The 25,067-nt window shown below is 43.6% G+C and overlaps 1 pseudogene; it reads right to left on the reverse strand.

Annotated features, from left to right (window-relative positions):
• Positions 1–2,624: 2,624 nt before the first annotated feature.
• LOC121559003 overlaps positions 2,625–25,067 on the reverse strand; it is a 36,077-nt pseudogene continuing 13,634 nt past the window's right edge.

Here is a 25,067-nt window from a genome sequence, read left to right on the forward strand (position 1 = left end):
TAACTAGTATTTTAGACAACGCAAAAGTGGAAACGGGTCAAATTGACCCACAACATAACAGGAGGGTTAAGTAATCTGGGCAGATGCATTTGACAATGGGTATAAAACTGAAGGAAACAGGTTATGGGATCAAATAGTAAGATGAGACAAATACAATTGTAAACTGGGTGGTTCAAGCCCTGAATGCTGATTGGCTGAAAGCCATGGTATATCAGACCGTATACAATGGGTATGCGAAAGCATTTATTTTTACTGCTCTAATTACGTTGGTAACCAGTTTATAATAGCAATAAGGCTCCTCGGGGGTTTGTGATATATGACCAATATACCACGGCTAAGGTCTGTATCTAGCATTGTGTCGTGCATAAGAACAGCCCTTAGCCATGGTATATTGGCCATATACCACACCCCCTTGGGCCTTACTGCTTAAATCTAAAATGTGAATGCAATAATTCAGGAAATCCGTAAAAAAAATGTTTACAGATTTTTTTTAATATATATAAAACAATACTGAGAAAAACTTGGTAGTATTGTAATGCGTATAAATACAAGTCATTTCTCATTATAATATCTGGCATATTAAAAACTAACATTATAATATTATTTTAATAATGATTAATTACGACCTAGATAATTAACTGAGATAATTTGTTTGAGGAAACCGGCACACGGCAGCTTCCAATCCGCTCCTAACACAGGATTATTATTGCAGGGTGCGCTTCACTAAAATAAGATTTTTAAGAGCCCATTCAAACACTTATCAGTGTTTCATGAACACTTATCAATGGTCACACTGTAGATAGCTACCACTGTCCTCTCTCACAATGCCAATTACAACCCAATACAACACTGTTCCATGCAATCCAGCTTTCATTTGACTCTTCAAGCTGGTTCCAAGAATGTGGCATACTGTATGTATCATCTTACTTAAAGGGCATAGCTTAAGGAGGTTAGGTCTGCTTAGCTTATCTGAGGGCTATACTTACATAATGTATAATATATCTAATAATATGATACATGTTGATAGCTATTTATGTAGCGTGAATGCAGAGGACATGCAGCTTTGACCCAGTCAAAGGAAAGGGCGGGATGAATATACACGGTTTCAGAGGTCATTTTTTGTGCCTTTTCATACTCCATAAACGCTGTGGTTGGCATCTCTGACTGACGGACAATCGCTGGCGTTGGCATGGAAACAGGCAATTTTTCACGTCCCCTCCGGTGCGCACAAACACATCTCTCTCTCGCACGCACACACGCACGCACACACAAAAAGATCTTCAGGTGACAGGTGGCGAACAGGAAGATCTGGATGAGGGGCATGACCTTCCGAGTTGAAAGGTCGGCGAGGACAGCCTGTGGTGAGGGTGGTCGTCAAAGAGAACATTTACATCAGTCAGCGGCCATTTTGTCAAAACACCAACACACAATCTCTGACCAACAGCAGACTCACACAAACCAACCAGTGCATGTAAAGAAAGTTCCACATTTTAAAAAACACTATTGAGCTGCAGATTGCCCTGGCATGCTTCATGCAGGGAATATGCCGTTCCCCCGCCCGGGCCTTTTGGGATTTACAGAAAGGGTCTAATATTTCAGGCCCTCGGCTCTGACTCTAAAAATAAGAAGCCATGTTATGATACCTTCTCCAGTGGATCAGGTGGTAAATGAGCAAGCAAATACTGCGGGCCAGCATCTTAGCATCAGGTCAACCTGATGCCTGTGTGTCACATTCTGGAGGAGGGAGGCAAGAGGGGACAGTGGGAGGTTCACCTGGTTTAAGGTTTATTATGGCTGTCAGTCAAATGCTCTGGGGAAACAGTGTAAGGTCTGTCTTAAGTGGGTTCATAGTTGGTACAGATCGTGATCTTATTAATGCTCAATACATATGTTCTTGTGTCATCTGTAAAAAATTAAATAAAAAGTCATTTAACAAGACTTAATGGTCTCTCTCACTCACTCACTCACACACACACACACACACACACACACACACACACACACACACACACACACACACACACACACACACACACACACACACACACACACACACACACACACACACACACACACACACACACACACAACCTGTGTACAGACCCGTGAGCGTTTCGGGTCTAGTAAGGGGGTAGGGTGGGCGGCAGGGGGTTTGAAATGACCACTCAGCGTTTTTAGGGCATGTGCATGCAGAAGACTGGGTTACTGGTGCTAGTTGGGAGTCCGGAGCTATTTCAGTCACCCCGGGCCAGAGTGGAGGCCAGTTTGTATGTGTGTGTGTGTGTACACTCGTGTGCGAGAGAGAGAGAGGGGGGGGTGAGGGGACCGAGCTGGAACCAGAGAGTCACCCACCCCCTCTCTCCCCCTCAGTGAACGGCACACTCACCTCAGCTGAGGCCAGAGAGGGGGAGAGGAGAAAGGGGGAGAGGAGAGAGGGGGAGAGGAGAGAGGGGGAAATGCCCTCACTACACTTAAGCATCAGTGCAGCCCTTTGATAATACAATATAACACACATCTAAATAATTATGTAGCAACTAGTGAACTAACTTTTAATACTAGAATGCACTGTCACAAAGTGTATTGTGTTATTAATACGTGATTACATATCTCTATTATCACTAGTATCACGTGAGGGCTGCCATACCTGCAGCTATCTCCAGTGAATCGTAACCCAGGATTCGGTCCCACAGCAGAAGGAGCTGGTCAGTGGAGAGGTACCCAGAAAACGCCCTCACCATCCACTTGAAGGCAATACGCAACCTGAGGGTACGTTCACAACCACACAAGAGTTAGAGACTGTTGCATCGTGCTTTCATGTATCATCTTCTGAATGAAAGACAATCAATTCTATTCATATATATTTAAAGGTATGAAGCAGGCTCCCTCTTTACTTTTCTATTTTATGTGCATTTCTGCGTTAAGACACTTTTGTTAGAATTTCCTACAACCACCAAACTCTTCTGGACATTAGATCGGAAGCAACAAATGTATCTTTCAACCTACCAGATCTGAAATACATTTGTTCCTTTGTCCCCTGTACAACGGACTTAACTGTTATGGGATCACACGATCGAGACGACCGAAGCAAGCGCCCCCTTTACAACGGGCTTAACTGTTATGGGATCACACGATCGAGACGACCGAAGCAAGCGCCCCCTTTACAACGGGCTTAACTGTTATGGGATCACACGATCGAGACGACCGAAGCAAGCGCCCCCTTTACAACGGGCTTAACTGTTATGGGATCACGCGATCGAGACGACCGAAGCAAGCGCCCCCTTTACAACGTGCTTAACTGTTATGGGATCACACGATCGAGACGACCGAAGCAAGCGCCGGCGAAGAAGAGAAAGAAAAAGGGGCCTCTGAGCGAAGCTGAAACGTCGGGCAACACATCCTTCTCTTCCTGGTATTATTCTGGCTAATGTCCGATCACAGGATAATAAAGTGGATGAACTCAGAGTGTGGCTAACATCACAACGAGACGTCAAGGAATGCTGTGTTTTTGTCTTCAAGTAAACACGGCTGACGGAAACTACAACGAACACTGCTATTCAACCAGATGGGTTCTCAATTTTTCTCATGGATCGAACAGCGGCCTATGGCAAGAGTTAGGGGGAGGAGCTTCCTCTTCTTGGTGTGATGATGTGGAAGTCATCTCAAGCTCCTGTTCACCCAATCTGGAGTTTCTGATGCTAAAATGCTGGCCCTACTATCTGCCGAGGGGATTGACGTCTGTTATCACCACCGATGTTTACATACCGCCACAAGCCAACACCACAACACTGAGTGGTACTCAGCGAACTGTATGAGAAAATTAGCCAGCAAGAATCCTCTCATCCAGAAGCAGTCTTTATCATATCAAGATATTTAATCTAGGCAAACCTAAAACGAGTCCTTCCAAAATATCATAAGCATGTCTCCTGTCCCACGCGAGAGCAACGCATACTAGACCATGTATACATAAACATCCGCAACGCGTAAAAAGCCATCCTCCGCCCCCACTTCGGCCAATCAGATCACGTATCTCTGTTCCTACTCCACGCCTACAAACAGCTACTCAAGAGGACCAATCAACAGAGAGAATAGTGAGGTGCTGGATGGAGGAGGCGGACTCAATGCTGCAGGATTGCTTTGATGGTATTGATTGGAATATGTTCAAAGACTCATCCACCCAGGACTCATCCATTGACATGAATGGATTAGACATCATCAGTCACAGGTTTCATCAGGAAATGTGTTGATGTTGTTGAACCTACAATAACAATCCGGACATACCCCAACCAAAAACCATGGATTAACAGTGAGATCCATGCTGACGGCCCGTACTGCAGCATTCATCACCGTTGACATGGATGTGTACAAGGCAAGCAGGTGCGAGCTCTGAAAATCCATTAGGGATGCAAAAAACTGGAATCAGAGTACGACAACTAAGACGTGCGGCGCATGTGGCAAGGATTACCGGCTATTATGGACTACAAAGGCAAATCCAGCCGTGTGATGTCCATCAAGGCCTCGCTCCCAGACAAGCATAATACATTTTATGCTTCAAGGCAGACAACACTGAACTAACCAGGAGGACTCTCGCTGTTCTGGACAACCATGTGCTTTCACTCTCCGAGGCTGACGTAAGGAAAACTCTCAAGAGTGAATACTCACAAAGCCACTTGCCCAGATGGCCCTGATGTTATATAATATACTAGCCTTAACAGTATATACAGTGCCTTCAGAAAGTATTCACACCCCTGGACTTATTCCAAATTTTGTTGAATTCAAAATGGATTAAATATTTTAAAAATTACCCATCTACACATTAATACCCCATAAAAAAATTTTTTTATGTTTGCTAATTTATTGTGTATTCACACCCCTGAGTCCATACATTGTAGAAGCACCTTTGGCAGCGATTACAGCTGTGAGTCTTTCTGGGTAAGTCTCTAAGAGCTTTCCACACTTGGATTGTGCAACATTTGCCCATTATTCTTTTCAAAATTATTCCAGCTCTGTCAAATTGGTTGTTGATCATTGCTAGACAACCATTTTCAGGTCTTACCATAGATTTTCATGTAGATTTAAGTCAAAAATGTAATTTGGCCACTCAAAGGAACATTCTCTGTCTTCTTGGTAAGCAACTCCAGTGTAGATTTGGCCTTGTGTTTTAGTTTATTGTCCTGCTGAACGGTGAATTTATCTCCCAGACTGAACAAGGTTTTCCACTAGGAGTTTGCCTGTGCTTTGCTCCATTTCGTGTCTTTTTTATCCTGAAAAACTCCCCAGTCCTTAACGATTACAAGCATACCCATAACATGACGCAACCACCACTACACTTGAAAATATGGAGAGTGGTACTCAGTAATGTGGTCTATTGGATTTGCCCCAAACATAACACTTTGCATTCAGGACAAAAAGTTAATTGCTTTGCCACATTTATTTGCAAACATAATGCATGTTTTGGAATATTTTTATTCTGTACAGGCTTCCTTCTTTCACTCTGTCAATTTGTTTAGTATTGTGGAGTAACTACAATGTTGTTGATCCACCCTCAGTTTTCTCCTATCACAGCCATTAAAGTCTGTAACTGTTTTAAAGTCACCATTAGCCTCATGGTGAAATCCCTGAGCAGTTTCCTTTGTCTCCGGCAACTGAGTTAGGAAGGACGCCTGTATCTTTGTAGTGACTGGGTGTATTCATACACCATCCAAAGCGTAATTAATAACTTCACCATGCTCAAAGGGATATTCAATGTCTGCTTTTATTTTTATTTTTACTCATCTACCAATAGGTGCCCTTTTTTTGTGAGGCATTGGAAAACCTCCCTGGTCTTTGTGGTTGAATCTGTGTTTGAAATTCCCTGCTCGACTGAGGGACATTACAGATAATTGTATGTGTGGTGTACAGAGATGAGGTATTCATTCACAAATCATGTTAAACACTATTATTGTAGACAGAGTGAGTCCATGCAACTTATTATGTGACTTGTTAAGCAAATGTTTACTCCTGAACTTATTTAGGCTTGCCATAACAAAGGGGTTGAGTACTTATTGACTCAAGTCATTTCAGCTTTTAATTTTTTGTAATTAATTTGTAAAAAACATAATTCCACTTTGACATTATGGGGTATTGTGTGTAAGCCAGGGACAAAAAAAATCTAAATTTAATCCATTTTGAATTCAGGCTGTAACACAATAAAATGTGTAAAAAGTAAAGGGGTTTGAATACTTTCTGAAGGCACTGTACTGACAAAAGTACATATCACAGCATGCTATAGGTCGCTGAGGGACCTACAATTTCTTTGCGGCTAGTGACTGTGAAAAGGTCAATTCTGGTGACATTTTAAAAGGACATTCTACTCCAAAATGAATAAAAATACAATGATGCTGACATCTAAAATATAAATTTCCCCCTCCAGAAATGAGCCCAATAACATGTTGGTCCATATTATCAGGCAGGTGTGCTATTCAGCAATAAGCATCATCGTTAGCCCAACTGATGCTTTATAGTGGCTATAAATAGGCTGAGGGTTGCTCATCTGCATTTACCCCATTTGGGCCAATCATGAGCTAGATCGCAAACTTTAAAGATTATCTTGTTGCCAGTTGGCAACATATTGATGACTTGAACGTCCCCCAAAAAAACTTCCCTGGCACTCAGACAAGGATCATACTGTGAATATAATGTAAGCCTACGTGTTACATTTCGCCCCGGTCTCCCCTATGCATTCAACCCCGTAGACGCCATTGGTTAGCGCTAACGCGCATAAACCATGCAGCAGCTAAAAACTCCTATTCTAAAATGATGCAGTTCACACATTTTTGGGAATTGAGCAATAAGTGTAGTAACCCTAGAAAGCTCTGTGCTCCTCCTCTTTTAACAATGGCCATCAACTGCTTTCAGAGGTGTGTTTTTCCCGTCACTTGCCGCTTCGAATGCAAACTGACCATTCTATTATTGCCACGTTTTTTGACCTCGTCAAAATGTATTTTTGATCTTTATCTCTGCGTTATTGAAAAAGGTCCCGTAAGTAAGCATTTCACTGTTAGTCTAATCATGTTATTTACGAAGCATGTGACAAATAAAATTCAATTTTATATGAAGCCACATTAATTTCCAAAGCCACAAAATAACGTGTTTGCAGTAGTTGGCCACTAGATGGAGGCATTGCTTGGAATACTGCCACTCATTTCGACAGAGTTGTGTGAAGGTTGGGTTGGTGTGTGTGGTGTGTGTGTGTGTGTGTATGTGTGTGTGTGTGTGTGTGTGTGTGTGTGTGTGTGTGTGTGTGTGTGTGTGTGTGTGTGTGTGTGTGTGTGTGTGTGTGTGTGTGTGTGTGTGTGTGTGTGTGTGTGTGTGTGTGCGTGCGTGCGTGCGTGTACTCACGGCTCAGCGTCTATCTCCCGTAGAAGACCTGTAGCAGCCTCTCACACTGGAGGCACAGAGACACTACACCCTCATATACACCCTAGGGAATAACATTAGTAATGACACTACACCCTCATATACACCCTAGGGAATAACATTAGTAATGACACTACACCCTCATATACACCCTAGGGAATAACATTAGTAATGACACTACACCCTCATATACACCCTAGGGAATAACATTAGTAATGACACTACACCCTCATATACACCCTAGGGAATAACATTAGTAATGACACTACACCCTCATATACACCCTAGGAAATAACATTAGTAATGACACTACACCCTCATATACACCCTAGGGAATAACATTAGTAATGACACTAAGCCCTCATATACACCCTAGGGAATAACATTAGTAATGACACTAAGCCCTCATATACACCCTAGGGAATAACATTAGTAATGACACCACCCTCATATACACCCTAGGGAATAACATTAGTAATGACACTAAGCCCTCATATACACCCTAGGGAATAACATTAGTAATGACACTAAGCCCTCATATACACCCTAGGGAATAACATTAGTAATGACACTAAGCCCTCATATACACCCTAGGGAATAACATTAGTAATGTGAAGACATGTACATATACTGTACACAAACAAGTACAGCTATCCTTGTGGGGACACACAATTCAGTCCCATTCAAAAAAATTTTTTCCCTAACCCTAACCCTAACCCATACTCTTACCCTTACCTTAACCCAAAAATCTTAACCCTAACCCTAGCTCCTAACTCCTACCCCTTAACGTAAATCTAACCCTAACACTAATTCTAACCTTAACCCCATAGAAATAGCATTTGACCTTGTGGGGACTAACAAAACGTCCCCAGTTGGTGAAATGTTTGTTTAGTTAAACACACACACACACACACACACACACAAACAGAGAGAGACACACAGAAACACAACCATACTAAACTGTTAACCAAACACTTAACCACCAAGACAACATACTTTAGTGAATACAAATAAAGTGTTAAACAAATCAAAATATATTTTATATTTGAGTTTCTTCAAAGTAGCCACCCTTTGCCTTGATGACAGCTTTGCACACTCTTGGCATTCTCTCAACCAGCTTCACCTGGAATGCTTTTCCAACAGTCTTGAAGGAGTTCCCACATATGCTGAGCACTTTTTGGCTGCTTTTCCTTCACTCTGCGGTCCGACTCATCCCAAACCATCTGAATTGGGTTGAGGTCGGGGGATTGTGAAGGCCAGGTCATCTGATGCAGCACTCCGTCACTCTCCTTCATGGTAAAATAGCCCTTACACAGCCCGGAGGTGTGTTTGGTCATTGTCCTGTTGAAAAACAAATGATAGTCCCACTAAGCCCAAACCAGATGGGATGGCGTATCGCTGTAGTAGCCATGCTGGTTAAGTGTGCCTTGAATTCTAAATAAATAACAGACGGTGTCACCAGCAAAGCACCCCCACACCATAACACCTCCTCCTCCATGCTTTACGGTGGGAAATACACATGTGGAGATCATACGTTCACCCACACCACGTCTCACAAAGACACAGTGGTTGGAACCAACAATCTCCAAAAGGACACATTTCCACTGGTCTAATGTCCATTGCTCGTGTTTCTTGGCCCAAGCAGGTCTCTTATTATTATTGGTGTCCTTTAGTAGTGGTTTCTTTGCAGCAATTCGTCCATGAAGGCCTGATTCACACATTCCCCTCTGAACAGTTGATGTTGAGATATGTCTGTTACTTGAACTCTGTGAAGCATTTATTTGGGCTGCAATTTCTGAGCCTGGTAACTCTAATGAACTTATCCTCTGTAGCAAAGGTAACTCTGGGTCTTCCATTCCTGTGGCGGTCCTCATGAGAGCCAGTTTCATCATAGCGCTTGATGGTTTTTGCAACTGCACTTGAAGAAACTTTCAAAGTTCTAGAAATGTTCCGTATTGACTGACCTTCATGTCTTAAAGTAATGATGGACTGTCGTTTCTCTATGCTTATTTGAGCTGTTCTTGCCATAATATGGACTTGGTCCTTTACCAAATAGGGCTATCTTCTGTATACCACACCTACCTGGTCACAACACAACTGATTGGCTCAAACGCATTAAGGAAAGAAATTCCATAAATTAACTTTTAAGAAGGCACACCTGTTAATTTAAATGCATTCCAGGTGACTACCTCATGAAGCTGGTTGAGAGAATGCCAAGAGTGTGCAAAGCTGTCATCAAGGCAAAGGGTGGCTATTTGAAGAATCTCAAATATAAAATTTGTTTAACACTTTTTTGGTGGTACTGTCCATAGAAACACAAATATGAACAGAGAAGAGACAGAACTCTCTCTCTCTCTCTCTCTCTCTCTCTCTCTCTCTCTCTCTCTCTCTCTCTCTCTCTCTCTCTCTCTCTCTCTCTCTCTCTCTCTCTCTCTCTCTCTCTCTCTCTCTCTCTCTCTCTCTCTCTCTCTCTCTCTCTCTCTCTCTCTCTCTCTCTCTCTCTCTCTCTCTCTCTCTCTCTCTCTCTCTCTCTCTCTCTCTCTCTCTCTCTCTCTCTCTCTCTCTCTCTCTCTCTCTCTCTCTCTCTCTCTCTCTCTGTCTCTCTCTGTCTCTCTCGTGGAGGAGGAGTGCAGCCTGAAGAAGTAGCGTACGTTCCTCTCCCTGTCCCCACTGTACAGCTTGGAGGGCTCGTTGTACAGGAAGCACAGAGGGGCCACTGCAGGACACAGACACACAGTAACACCTCAGCACTGGATCTACATACAACGGGTGTCATGACATTGTTCGTGCAAACATTACAGAGTGAGGCCTATTTCCTGGTTTTGAATTCAGCTGGTATGATATAGAAGGTAGAAACCACACGTACCATACATTGAGAAACTATGGACTGGGATGACACCTATATGGAGGATACATTGAAAATCATGATTATCAATTTATGATTGAGCACAAGTGAAAAGGGTTACCCACATATGAATAATATAGTGATTTGGGGTTAAGGACTGCTATCTCACCATTTGGAGGATAAACTAGAGCAAACTCCTCCCACCTTGCCTGCAAGGAAGCAATCATGACGTTAAGACCTTGTATGAATTTTCCCTTACAGATCACTTAGTTCAGATAGTATGCGTCCTCCTCAAGGGAAGAATGACTTACCTTGAATGTAGGCACTGTTATAGCTAAAGTGCTCCAAGACCGCAGTGTCTCCAAAAACACATAGCAGCACCTATGGAAATTCACACACACACACACACATAAACGCACACACAAAGTACACACAACACGCACGCACACACACACACACACACACACACTGTGATGTCACGAGAGGCTGTGTCCTGGAGGGACGTTACATCCCCCTGAGGTGGCTGCAAACCCAGACAGCTATGGCTCCATCTGCTGGTATGGTCGGGAACTCCACCCCTCTATGGCCAATCTTCCCACGCAGCTGAAACAAATGAGGAGCTGATGAGCTGAAGGTTTGGGAAGGGAAGAGACACAGTCTCCAACCTGGGCTCTCTGGAGGACAAGAGTGCTGCACGTCCACTTCCATGAGGAATATAAGGATTTGGAGATACTTACCTTTGGGAAATACTCACCTTTGGATATATGCACCTGTGGAAATACGTGAGAGACATTTGGAAGGACTTTTTGCTGGGTTGGCCACTAGCTGCAACGTGGACTACAGTAAGGCTGGGGAAAAGTTATCTGAGCGAGTGAGAATTATGACTTTGGATGTGGAAGAGACATCCCTGAACTGTTAACCCTTAAAGAGCCACAAGAGAACAGAATTTTGTTATATTTTCGTTAATTTCCCAAGACCTATAATAAAATCCTTGTTTTGTTTGAACCTTGTCTCCTTGCACTACTTGAGCAATCCCGCTGAAAGCTGTGTAGCCTCTCGTGACGTCACAGATGGTGGAGAATACGGGCACGCTCAAGCGTTAATAGTGCATGTCAGAGGAGGATACCGAAGGTTTGATCACCCAGTTTTCCAAGTTGGCCGTAGGCTCCCCGCCGACTGAAATGGAGGACATATTGAAAGCCCTTGTTGCTGGCCAGCAAGCCCAGATGCAAGCAAACGTGGCTCTCTTGGAGGAGCAAAAGAAAGCCAACCTTCTGAAGGCAGAGGAGTTGCAGTTGCAGAGACAGAGGGTGGTCCAAAATACCCGCCCAATAAAGGCAAGTGACTTTATATCTAAGATGGGAGCTACCGATGACATTGAGGCATACCTGCATGCATTTGAGGCCACGGCCACTAGGGAAGCCTGGCCCAAGCAACAGTGGGTTGGTCTGTTAGCCCCCCTTGCTAACCGGGGAATCGCTGAATGCTGTCCGGGACCTGGGCCCTGACCAGGTTACTGACTATGATGCCCTGAAGTCTGAGATCCTCAGCAGATATGGACTCACAAAGTTTGGTATGGCCCAGCGCTTTCACAGCTGGACCTTCCAACCAGACCAACCTCCTCGGGCGCAGATGCATGAACTGGTCCGAATCGCAAGGGAAATGGCTGGATCCGCAGAGGAATACAGCAGCGGCGGTGGTGGAGGCCGTTGTGGTGGATCGTTACCTACGCGCCCTGCCTTATGAGGCAAAACGGGTCATCAGTCAACAGGCCTTGACCACGGCTGATCTGACCGTGGAAGCTGTGGAAAAGTACCAGGCCACAGCGGAGATGCTGAATGCTTCCCGAAAAGACCCCAGGAGTGCGGCCCCACCACAAATGGGAAGAACCCGTCCAAAGGACCCCCAAGGTCTCGAACCCAGCCACGTCAGGAATTATCCCGGCTCCAGGGGGAGCCAGAAACCAGGCGGGTCCAAGAAGAGTACACCAGGAGGGGGGAAACTCGACAGTGTTACCGGTGTGGGGAGATGGGACATATCTCCTGGCAGTGTGGGAAACCAGCCGATGAACCTATGCCCACTGCGGAGTCCTCCAGCTCAGCACCCACACACCGTTTTGCCTCGCTCTTGGGAGTCGTAGATGGCGGCCCAGATCGACCCCCCACCTGCCCGGTAACTGTGAATCACCATGATGTGGAGGCCTTACTGGATTCTGGTAGCCGGGCCACCCTGGTGCGTAAGGATTTGGTGGGCCCAACGTGTCTGACCCCGGGGAAAGTCCTCCCAGTTTCCTGTGTCCATGGGGACACCAGAGAATACCCCATTACTGAACTTACAATGACCAGCACACGGGGAACCATACACACGACGGCGGGCGTGGTTGATTCCCTCCCCGTCCCTGTCCTAATTGGACGAGACTGCCCAGCCTTTTACCCACTCTGGAGAGAGTCTCAGGAGAGGATAACCCGAGTACCTCGGAAACGGAGAGGCAAGACTCATCCTGGGAAGGCTCCGGTGCAATCCTCCGAGTTACTCACTCCCGCCCGGGCTCTGATAGGGATGGCAGGTGCCCAGACCGACACAGAGACGGAGCTACAGAATCTGGACAAAGAACTGTCTGGTCTGAAGGGGACCGCTGAGAGGTATCGTTTGTTAAAGCAACAGTTAGACATGAAGACAGAAGAGTTAGATATCCTCCAGGCTAAACTCCAACAGAGCTCCTTCCCTAAGCAACAGGAGGAGCTGGAGAGGCTGCGCAGGACCATCGAGGAGTGTGAGGAGACCCTGCGCAGTAGTAAGGAGGTCCAGAAGAAGGCAGAGGAGAAGTACAAGGTGTTGGAGAACAAGATGAAGAATGCGGAGGCAGAGAGAGAGAAGGAACTGAAAGCTGCTCAACAGAAGCTAAACTCTGCTAAAACCAAGGCTGATGCGTTCAGTAAGAAACTCAAGGAGAGACAACAGGAGGCTGAGTCCCTGGTCCTAGAGTTGGAGGAGTTGAAGAGAGAGCAGTCTGGGAAGCACCACGGCAATGCGGACGCCCTCTCCCGGCGTGATGCCTTCTTCGCTGCCTTTACCCGACGAGGACGTCGGTCCCGAGGAGGGGGATGTGTGATGTCACGAGAGGCTGTGTCCTGGAGGGACGTTACATCCCCCTGAGGTGGCTGCAAACCCAGACAGCTATGGCTCCATCTGCTGGTATGGTCGGGAACTCCACCCCTCTATGGCCAATCTTCCCACGCAGCTGAAACAAATGAGGAGCTGATGAGCTGAAGGTTTGGGAAGGGAAGAGACACAGTCTCCAACCTGGGCTCTCTGGAGGACAAGAGTGCTGCACGTCCACTTCCATGAGGAATATAAGGATTTGGAGATACTTACCTTTGGGAAATACTCACCTTTGGATATATGCACCTGTGGAAATACGTGAGAGACATTTGGAAGGACTTTTTGCTGGGTTGGCCACTAGCTGCAACGTGGACTACAGTAAGGCTGGGGAAAAGTTATCTGAGCGAGTGAGAATTATGACTTTGGATGTGGAAGAGACATCCCTGAACTGTTAACCCTTAAAGAGCCACAAGAGAACAGAATTTTGTTATATTTTCGTTAATTTCCCAAGACCTATAATAAAATCCTTGTTTTGTTTGAACCTTGTCTCCTTGCACTACTTGAGCAATCCCGCTGAAAGCTGTGTAGCCTCTCGTGACGTCACAACACACACACACATAAACGCACACACAAAGTACACACAACACGCACGCACACACACACACACACACACACACACACACACATAAACGCACACACAAAGTACACACAACACGCACGCACATACACATTTGCACTTCCACTTCCCTGATACACATTCATATTAATATTTGGTCAGTGGCAAATTACTCTGTTTGAGTTGTTTCGTTTCACTCGAGAAGAAAGTCTATACTGAGGAGAAATCACTTGGAAAATAGAAGAAACTCAAGTGGCAGCTCGGTTCTTCAGACGACAACATGAGAGGAATTTTAGATGGTAATCTTATCTTCTCTTCCGATTGGGAATACATTTCAATTACTTAGACCCACTTGTGTTGCATTATGTTCAGAAAATTATACGACCGCTCAATCAACCGCTCAATCCCAAAAAAATAAGATAAGATCATACATCTCTACAATTGTGTGTGTAACTATACACTTAGAAAAAAATGTGTTATCTAGAACTTAAAAGGGTTCTTCGGCTGCCCCCATAGGAGAACCCTTTGAAGAACCCTTTTTGGTTCCAGGTAAAACCCTTTTGGTTCCAGGTAGAACTATTTTGGGTTCCATGTGGAACCCTTTCAGAGGATTCTACATGAAATCCAAAAAGGGTTCTACCTGGAACCAAAAAGGGTTCTACCTGGAACCAAAAAGGGTTCTCCTGTGGGGGCAGCCGTAGAACCCATTTAGAACCCTTTTTTCTAAAACTGTATGTGTTAGAATGGAAGGTTGTGTATGTAGGAGTGAGAGTAGTTTAGTCTAGTGGTATTCATGTTATTATTCCAACCATTACCTCCCCTCTATGTACACGCTCTAACACCCCCTACATATAACACTCCAGCTACTGTATGTATGTGTTTAGTCATGTCTAGTGCTACAAAGACATGGTAATGGTATGGAGTACTACTGCTGAGTGTTTGATTGAGAGAAAGAGGGAGGCAGAGAGAGAGTAGAGTGGGAGAGATACAGGGAGAGAGAGAGAGAGAGAGACAGGGAGAGAGAGAGAGAGAGACAGGGAGAGAGAGAGAGAGAGAGAGAGAGAGAGAGAGAGAGAGAGAGAGAGAGAGAGAGAGAGAGAGAGGGAGGGAGAGCGAGAGAGAGAGAGAGAGAGAGAGGGAGGGGGGAGAGAGAGAGAGAGAGAGAGAGAGAGAGAGAGAGGGAGGGGGGGAGAGAGAGCGATAGAGAGGGAGGGAGAGCGAGAGGGAGAGAGAGAGAGAAAGAGAGAGAGCGAGAGAGAGAGAGAGAGAGAGAGAGAGAAATTAAAGAGGGAACATTTGTCACCCTCACCTGATACAGAAAATCTTCAAACACAAAGTAGAAGTCGTCATTATTTGCAGTTAGTTTCAAATCCTGGAGAAAACAAAGGGTAATTGGGAGAAAAATAAAGCTATAAGAAATAAATACCTGACACATCACCACAATACTGAACACAAATATAAACACAACATGCAACAATTTCAACGATTTTACTGAGTTACAGTTTATATAAGGAAATCAGTCAATTGAAATAAATTAAATTAGGCCCTAATCTATGGATTTCACATCACTGGGCAGGGGCACAGCCATGAGTGGGCCTGGGAGGGCATAGGCCCACCCACTGGGGAGCCAGAACCAGCCAATCAGAATGAGTATTTCCCCATAAAAAGGCTTTAATACAGACAGAAAAACTCCTCAGTTTCATCAGCTGTCCGGGTGGCTGGTCTCAGACAATCACGCAGATGAAGAAACCGGATGTGGAGGTCCTGGGCTGGCGTGGTTACACGTGGTCTGCGGTTGAGGGGCCGGTTGGACGTACTGCCAAATTCTCTAAAACAACGTTGGAGGTGGCTTATGGTAGAGAAATTAACATAAAATTCTCTGGCAACAGCTCTGGTGGACATTCCTGCAGTCAGCATGCCAATTGCACACACCCTCATAACTTGAGACATCTGTGGCATTGTGTTGTGTGACAAAACTGCATAATTGTGACTAGTTTCAGGAAACTAGGCATATGTCGCACGCATCACTACTTCACAGGAGAGCATTTGAACGTAAACATAATAATAATAATAATAAAATGCGTTTTTTGGCAAAAATGCCTTCTGGAACATGTGAATTTTCAAATGCCTTAATAACAAACTTGTACGCCATCTGTAAATACAAATACAATTGTTAAATTACGAGCCTAGTTGGTTTAGCCACGGAAAAAGACAGAAACCTTCCCGCTAGCCATAATTGGCTGAGATAATGGATGGGCTGGACATGCCTAGAGATGAGTTCGGATTGGTCTGCCCTGTAGCACGCTTCTGTCTATAACAAAGGGCTGCTCAGTATGTGTAGGTAATCCTTCCTAACGCGGCTTTTTAAAAAATATATCACGAATAACTGCAAAAGTGTTGCTCTCCACTTCCTGGATGACCAAGTTTTGAAATCAGTGGAATGCCCGGTGGAAGCAGAGTATGATAGCTGGAGTATGATAGATGGAGAAAATGTTGGCGTTTGATTGCAAATATACAGAGGGAGTCGAAAAGAGAACAAACAGAAGGCTGTTATATAAAACACCTGTCTTACATCTTCAAACTAAGGGCAACCATGGCATCCGTGACAGAGAGGGAGAAGCATTCATCCATGTATACGGGTAAGAGAGTCTAGCTAGCTACATTCAGATATTATACGTTTCTAATTTTGTCAGAAAGTCATTTTCATTGCAAGTTAAAGCATACTGTTAGCTAGCTAGCTAACGTTACGTTTATATGATCTGTGTAGTAATATTATTCGTATCACAGAGCCATTTACATTGCTAGTTATAGCCTAATGTTGAACAATGAATCTATTTGGTTAGCTACCTGCAGATTCATGCAGGTTAGTAACGTTAGGAGTTGGGATTAATGACTTAACGTTAGCTAGCTAGCTAACAAGCTAGAAACATTTTTTGGAAAGTTGCTTTTAGTTGCCTTGTTTGCTAGATTGACATATACGGATGGGATGGGTTTATTGGTGTTAAACTACACCAGCTATGCTATTGTGGACCACATTCCGTCCACATTCCATTCACTGATGTCATGCATGTGAATCCATAAAGAGATGGGTGGGGCTAAGGCTTGAGATGGTGTGAACGATGCTGAATGGGTGAAGACAAAGAAGAGCTCTCCAGTATGTGTACCAAAACATTCAAGTGCCATTTTCTCAAAAGTGGGGTTACAAGTTTATCAACTTTCAATGCAGAATTACTTTACAATTTCAAATGTTGCTACAGAAGACCCAATCGAGCCGGACGGTCACAGTTTAGAGTGGCCTTTTATTGTCCCCAGCACAAGGTGCACCTGTGTAATGACCATGCTGTTTAATCAGCTTCTTGATATGCCACACCTGTCATGTGGATGGATTATCTTGGCAAAGGAGAAATGTTCACTAAGCGGGATGTAAACAAATTTGTGCACAACATTTGAGAGAAACAAGCTTTTTGTGCTTATGGAAAATTTCTGGGATATTTTATTTCAGCTCATGAAACATGGGACCAACACTTTACATATTTTTGTTCAGTACAGTTTTTAAAGAACATACTGTTGGGGGCGGTTGATTTCGGACGGAGTCAGGCGCAGGAGGGTAAATCACAGAATATATAGTTTAATCAGGAACACAGCGGTACGCATCAATGTGTAATACACTCCAGTACGGACTGGAAAAAACAAGGCACACAGGTGAATATCCCAGCGATACATATACAAAGTAGCTCCACCGAGCTATAGTACCTCCACAATAAACAATCACACACAAACACAAGGGGGGGAAGAGGGAACACTTATACAGGTACTGATGAGGGGATATGAACCAGGTGTGTGTAATAAACAAGACAAAACAAATGGAATGATGAGATGAGGAGCGGCAGTGGCAAGAAGGCCGGTGACGACGAACGCCGAAGCCTGCCCGAACAAGGAGGGGAGGCAGCCTCGGAGGAAGTCGTGACTAGGTCCTCAACGACCGCACGTGTTTGTATGTGATGGGTTGGACGTGTTTGCATGCTTCAATTGGTCCCCCAAAAGCCTACCTTGTAGATGAGGTTATCCACCCACAGGTCATGTTGTATGACCTCAACCTTCAGCTGCTCATAACGCATCACATCCTGTCTAACAAAACAGTCAGTCAGTCACTTATAAATAACATCAACCTAAAGGATAAAACCTCCACAGTATATAATATGGGCCCCCTAAACAGCCTACAACCGTTCATTCAAGTCGTTGACCACTCATTCCAATACAGGAAGTAAACACAATTCAAGCACAGGAGGCTGGTGGAGCCTTAGTTGGGGAGGACTCGCTCGGGGTAATGGCTGGAGGGGAATGGTATCAAATACATCAAACACATGGTTTCCATGGTGTTTGACGCCATTCCATTCGCTCTGTTCCAGCCATTATATTATGAGCCGTCCTCCAATCAGCAGCCTCCACTAAATTAAAGATAGCAGCGTTCCTTCCATGTTTGCCCTCTTATAATACGATCATCTATCTGAATCTACTGTCTGATGTCCTTAAATCACCTTGTGTATTTTGTTATTGATGTGGTCGTTGACATTGACATGACCGTGATTTATTCAGACAAGGAGGCAAGGTTAGTGCAACGGGAAGTGCTTTGACACCGCTCACCACATAGTTATTTAACATCAGACATGTCTCCGGTCTGAGATGAGCTATCATAAAAGAACGAGGGGACAGAAGACAGGGAGGAAAAGAGGAATAAAACTTAAACTCTGACAGACTTCAAGCACTTTGGAAATGAGAGAATGGTGGGGAGGAAAGGAGAGATTGGGTTCGGGTTGCTCGTCCGAGTCAAGAGGTAGGGCTTCCCAGACATATTCAAAACACAAAGATTAGATTTTAAATTATCTGGATATCGTCAATTTGAGACATTAACATTTCCTTTAAAACATTAATAAATGACTATCTTCTTTTACTATCTCAGATATGAGGGTCATTCCCGTTCACAATAATTAAGATACTGAGCAATATAATACATGTTTTACTTTTTTATATTTTTTTATTGTAACTCAAACTTGACATTCACATTAACTTTCCTCCCTATCCTTTGGATGAGAAGGCAAATATATCCACAACAAATATTTCTAGAAGTCTCTTTCGGATTGACGTTTCAGCCGTTGACATTCCAACTTAACTGCTTTGTCATTCTTGACTTACAGTACCTCAGGGACATGGAGTATACATACAGCTGCCTCTGTGCCTCAAGACAGCTGTAAGAGACTGTACATAAGGAGGCTATGCCATCACATAGTGGGTGAGGAATGGCCGCCCACCACCTCCATCCATCACCCCGTGGGAAGCCCTGTCTCCTGGGCGAGGACCCTTAAAGGCGTCCATCCATTAGCCTATCTGCGACAGACAGCATTTACCCTTTACTAACATGAAGGATTGGGGGATGCAGGCAAGGCCACAGTACGTCACCAACTGGGAATGAGATTTGACGGATGGTTGTTTATGGGATGTAGTGGGCGTGTTCTGTTTAAGAGGATGGTGGTGATTGGTTAATACAACCTGGAGGCTGTCCTTGAAGATGTTTAGGTCATACTCTAGTAACATAAAGCTCTGTGCATTGACACAATATCCTGAGTATCCTTACCTGTCATACAATACCTCCATGTCACACTAGACTCCAGATAGTGGTACATATAGAGTATGGATAGCGGATAGCTCTCTCCTGTCCTGAACATAACCTGGTGAAGGGGATACTCTCCAGACCTCCCCTGGATCCCTATAATCTCCTTGAGGATCAATCTTGCCACGGAAGGGGCCTTGTTTGATCGGCCTGCAACAAGGCGGAGGTCCCTTCCCTGGGTTATACAAACACGGGGGGCAAAGCCATTTGCCACACAGGGAGCTGGCCCAATTGTTTGAGCTAACTTTGCTAAATCGCACCCGTTTGATTACGTTGGCGGTCACAGCGCCCCGGGACGAGTTACGGCAGGATGGGGTAAACACAAGCCTAGCTCATTTACTATGGCACAGGGATGCCATCCAACTGTAGAAACCTGTCCGGTGAAATAGGCCATCCAACTGTAGAAACCGGTCCGGTGAAATAGGCCATCCAACTGTAGAAACCTGTCCGGTGAAATAGGCCATCCAACTGTAGAAACCTGTCCGGTGAAATAGGCCATCCAACTGTAGAAACCTGTCCGGTGAAATAGGCCATCCAACTGTAGAAACCTGTCCGGTGAAATAAGCCATCCAACTGTAGAAACCTGTCCGGTGAAATAGGCCATCCAACTGTAGAAACCTGTCCGGTGAAATAGGCCATCCAGCTGTAGAAACCTGTCCGGTGAAATAGGCCATCCAGCTGTAGAAACCTGTCAGGTGAAATAGGCCATCCAACTGTAGAAACCTGTCCGGTGAAATAGGCCATCCAACTGTAGAAACCTGTCCGGTGAAATAGGCCATCCAACTGTAGAAACCTGTCCGGTGAAATAGGCCATCCAACTGTAGAAACCTGTCCGGTGAAATAGGCCATCCAACTGTAGAAACCTGTCCGGTGAAATAGGCCTATGGCATTCAGTATATAAAAGATGCATATGCGTATCTACATGTACAGTATGTTAATTTCTTGAGGACATTGTCTAATGTCCAGGGTTGATGGTTCAACCAACTGCAAGGCTTCCAAAATCTTGACGCATGCAAACCTTTTTTTATTGGAGAGCTTGTTTGAAGCTATGTAGGTTGTAACGTTCATGAACATATAAGAAGCTATAAACAGAAAGTATTCACACCCCTTGACGTTTTCCACATTTTGTTGTGTTACAGCCTGAATTAAACATTAACTAAATTGAGATTTTGTGTCACTGGCCTACACGCAATAACCTATAATGTCAAAGTGGAATGTGTGTGTGTCAAATCAAATTAAATGTATTGGTCACGTACACATATTTTGCAGATGTTTTTGCTGTTGTAGCTAAATGATTATGTTTCTAGCTCCAACAGTGCAGTAATACCTAACAATACAAAACAATACACGCAAATCCAAAAAATTTAAAGAAATTAATTAAGAAATATATAAATATTAGAATGAGCAATGTCAGAGTCTGGAATATAAATTATTATTATTATTATTTTATTTTTTTGTCATTTAGCAGACGCTCTTATCCAGAGCGACTTACAGGAGCAATTAGGGTTAAGTGCCTTGCTTAAGGGAACATCGACAGATTTTTCACCTAGTCGGCTCGGGGATTAGAACCAGCGACCTTTCGGTTACTGGCACAACGCTCTTACCCACTAAGCTACCTGTGTATATGTATATGATGGTGTGTATAGACATTATGGACAGTATATGAATAGAAAAGGTGTGTACAGCAACAGTTACAGTGCCTTCAGAAAGTATTCACTCCCCTTCACTTTTTCCACATTTTGTTTTGTTACAGCCTGAATGTAGCCCTTTCCTGCATCAGTGGAATTTTATTAATATTTTTCATAATTCCATAATAAATAAACATTATTTCAAAAAACACGCCGAAAAAACGGTTTTGTTATACTTCAGTCTTCTGTGATGTATATAAAGTGTAATATCGGGATGCAAACTCAAAATTGTACATGTGCCTTCTTTGTAAGCCCATAATCATGTGTGTAAGTTATAAACTTTTGTTTCAAAGTAGATTTGTTTAAGTCTACCAAGAAACACTATGTGACCCTGATTTACCCCAATGCAGTAAAAGGTAAAAATTGATTGAATTTAGAATTTAGAAATTTTTTGTTCAGTGGCCTACACACAATACCCCATTATGTCAAAGTGGAATTATGTTTTTCAAAATCTTTACAAATTAATTAAAAATTAAAAGCTGTAATGGCTTGAGTCAATAAGTATTCAACCCCTTTGTTATGGCAAATAAATTCAGGAGTAAAAATGTCCTTTACAAGTCACATACTAAGTTGCATGGACTCTCTGTGTGCAATAATAATGTTTAACATGATTTTTTAATGACTACCTCATATCTGTACCCCACACATACAATTATCTGTAATGTCCCTCAGTCAAGCAGTGAATTTCAAACACAGACCAGAATTTCAAACAAAGACCAGGAATGTTTTCCAATGCCTCGCAAAGAAGGGCACCTATTTGTAGATGGGTAAAAAAAATCCCTTTGTGCATGGTGAAGTTATTAATTACACTTTGGATGGTGTATCAATACACCCAGTCATTACAAAGATACAGGCGTCTTTCCTAACTCAGTTGCTGGAGAGGAAGGAAACCGCTCAGGGATTTCACCATGAGACCAATGGTGACTTTAAAACAGTTACAGAGTTTAATGGCTGTGATAAGCGAAAACTGAGGATGGATCAACAACATTTTGGTTACTCCACAATACTAACCTAAATGACAGAGTGAAAAGAAGGAAGACTGTGCAGAATAAAAACATTCCAAAACATGCATTCTATTTGCAACAAGGCACTAAAGTAAAACTGCAAATAAATGTAATTTATGTCCTGAATACAAAGCGCTATGTTTGGGGCAAATCCAACACAACACATCCCTAAGTACCACTCTTCATATTTTCAAGCATGGTGGTGGCTGCATCATGTTATGGGTATGCTTGTCATCGACAGCTAAGCACAGGCAAAATTCTAGAGGAAAACCTGGTTCAGTTTACTTTCCAACAGACACTGGGAGACAAATTCACCTTTCAGCAGGTCAATAACCTAAAACACACGGCCAGAAATACAGTGGATTTGCTTACCAAGATGACACTGAATGTTCCTGAGTGGCCTAATTACAGTTTTGACTTGAAAATATATGGCAAGACTTGAAAATGGATGTTTAGCAATGATCAACAACTAACTTGACAGAGATTGAAGAATTTAAAAAAGAATAATGTGCAAATATTGTACCATCCAGGTGTGCAAAGCTCTTAGCGACTTACCCAGAAAGACTCACAGCTTTAAATCGCTGCCAAAGATGATTCTAACATGTATTGGCTCAGGGAGTGAATACTTATGTAAATGAGATATTTCTGTACTTAATTTTCAATAAATGTGCAAACATTTCTAAAAACATGTTTTCACTTTGTCATTATGGGATATCGTGTAAATTAAATTTTAAAAAATAGCCCTTTTGAATTCAGGCTGTAACAGTCAAGGGGTATGTATGAATACTTTAGAGAATGTGTACACAGAATACTCATAAATATCAATCAGGATAAACATACGTGTCCCTTCATTCATATTCTGTCAATGAATGGAGAACCAACACAGGTGGATATACATGACCTAAGTCTCCTCTCTACCAGAATGACCCCACTAAAACAGTCCCTCTCTTCCAGTCTGAACGATGGAAATCATTAACCAGTGGTGTAAAATACTTAAGTAGTACTTTTAAGTATTTTTACTTAAGTCGTTTTGGGGGTATCTGTAATTTACTATTTATATTTTTGACTACTTTTACTTCACTAGATTCCTAAAGAAAATAATGTACTTTTTACTCCATACAATTTTCCTGACAAGTACAAAGTACTCGTTACATTTTGAATGCCTAGCAGGACAGGACGCACTTATCAAGAGAACATCCCTGGTCATCCCTAATGTCTCTGATCTGGTGAACTCACTAAACACACATGCTTCATTTTTAAATGATGTTTAAGTGTTGGAGTGTGCCCCTGGCTATCTGTAAACTTAAAAAGCAAGAAAATGGTGCCGCCTGGTTGGCTTAATAAAATAAATGTGAAATATTTATACTATTACTTTTGATTCTGAAGTTCACACACACACACACACACCCAGTATAATTGACATATAGTGCATTCGGAAAGTATTCATGCCCCTTGACTTTTTCCACATTTTGTTACGTTACAGCCTTATTCTAAAATGGATTAAATAGTTTTTTTCCTCTTGTCAATCTACACACAATACCCCATAATGACAAAGCAAAAACAGGTTTTTAGACATTTTTGCACATTTATTAAAAACACAAAACTGAAATATCACATTTACATAAGTATTCAGACCCTTACCCAGTACTTTGTTGAAGCACCTTTGGCAGCGATTACAGCCTCGAGTCTTCATGGGTATGACGCTACAAGCTTGGCACACCTGTATTTTGGGAGTTTCTCCCATTCTTCTCTGCAGATCCTCTCAAGCTCTGTCAGTTTGGATGGGGAGTGTCGCTGCACAGCTATTTTCAGGTCTCTCCAGAGATGTTAGATCGGGTTCAAGTCTGGGTTCTGGCTGGGCCACTCAAGGAAATTGAGACTTGTCCCGAAGCCACTCCTGCATTGTCTTGGCTGTGTGCTTAGGGTCATTGCCATGTTGGAAGGTGAACCTTTGCCCCAGTCTGAGGTCCTGAGCGCTCTGGAGCAGGTTTTCATCAAGGATCTCTGTACATTGCTCCGTTCATCTTTCCCTCGATCCTGACTAGTCTCCCAGTCCCTGCCGCTGTAAAACATCCCCACAGCATGATGCTGCCACCACCATGCTTCACCTTAGGGATGGTGCCAGGTTTCCTCCAGACGTGACGCTTGGCATTCAGGCCAAAGAGTTCAATCTTGGTTTCATCAGACCAGAGAATCTTGTTTCTCATGGTCTGAGAGATTTTAGGTGCCTTTTGGCAAACTCCAAGCGGGCTGTCATGTGCTTTTTACTGAGGAGTGGCTTCTGTCTGGCCACTCTACCATAAAGGCCTGGTTGGTGGAGTTCTGCACAGATGGTTGTCCTTCTGGAAGGTTCTCCCATCTCCACAGAGGAACTCTGGAGCTCTGTCAGAGTGACCATCAGGTTCTTGGTCACCTCCCTGACCAAGGCCCTTCTCCCCTGATTGCTCAGTTTGGCCGGACAGCCAGCTCTAGGAAGAGTCTTGGTGGTTCCAAACACTTCCATTTAAGAATGATGGAGGCCACTGTGTTCTTGGGGACCCTTCAATGCTGCAGACATTTTTTGGTACCCTTCCCCAGATTTGTGCCTCAACACAATCCTGTCTCGGAGCTCTACGGACAATTACTTAGACCGCATGGCTTTTGCTCTGACATGCACTGTCAACTGTGGGACATTATATAGACAGGTGTGTGCCTTTCCAAATCATGTCCAATCAATTGAATTTCCCACAGGTGAACTCCAAGTTGCAGA

The sequence above is a fragment of the Coregonus clupeaformis genome, unplaced genomic scaffold (assembly GCF_020615455.1).
Source record: "Coregonus clupeaformis isolate EN_2021a unplaced genomic scaffold, ASM2061545v1 scaf0534, whole genome shotgun sequence".
Lineage (NCBI taxonomy): Eukaryota > Metazoa > Chordata > Actinopteri > Salmoniformes > Salmonidae > Coregonus > Coregonus clupeaformis.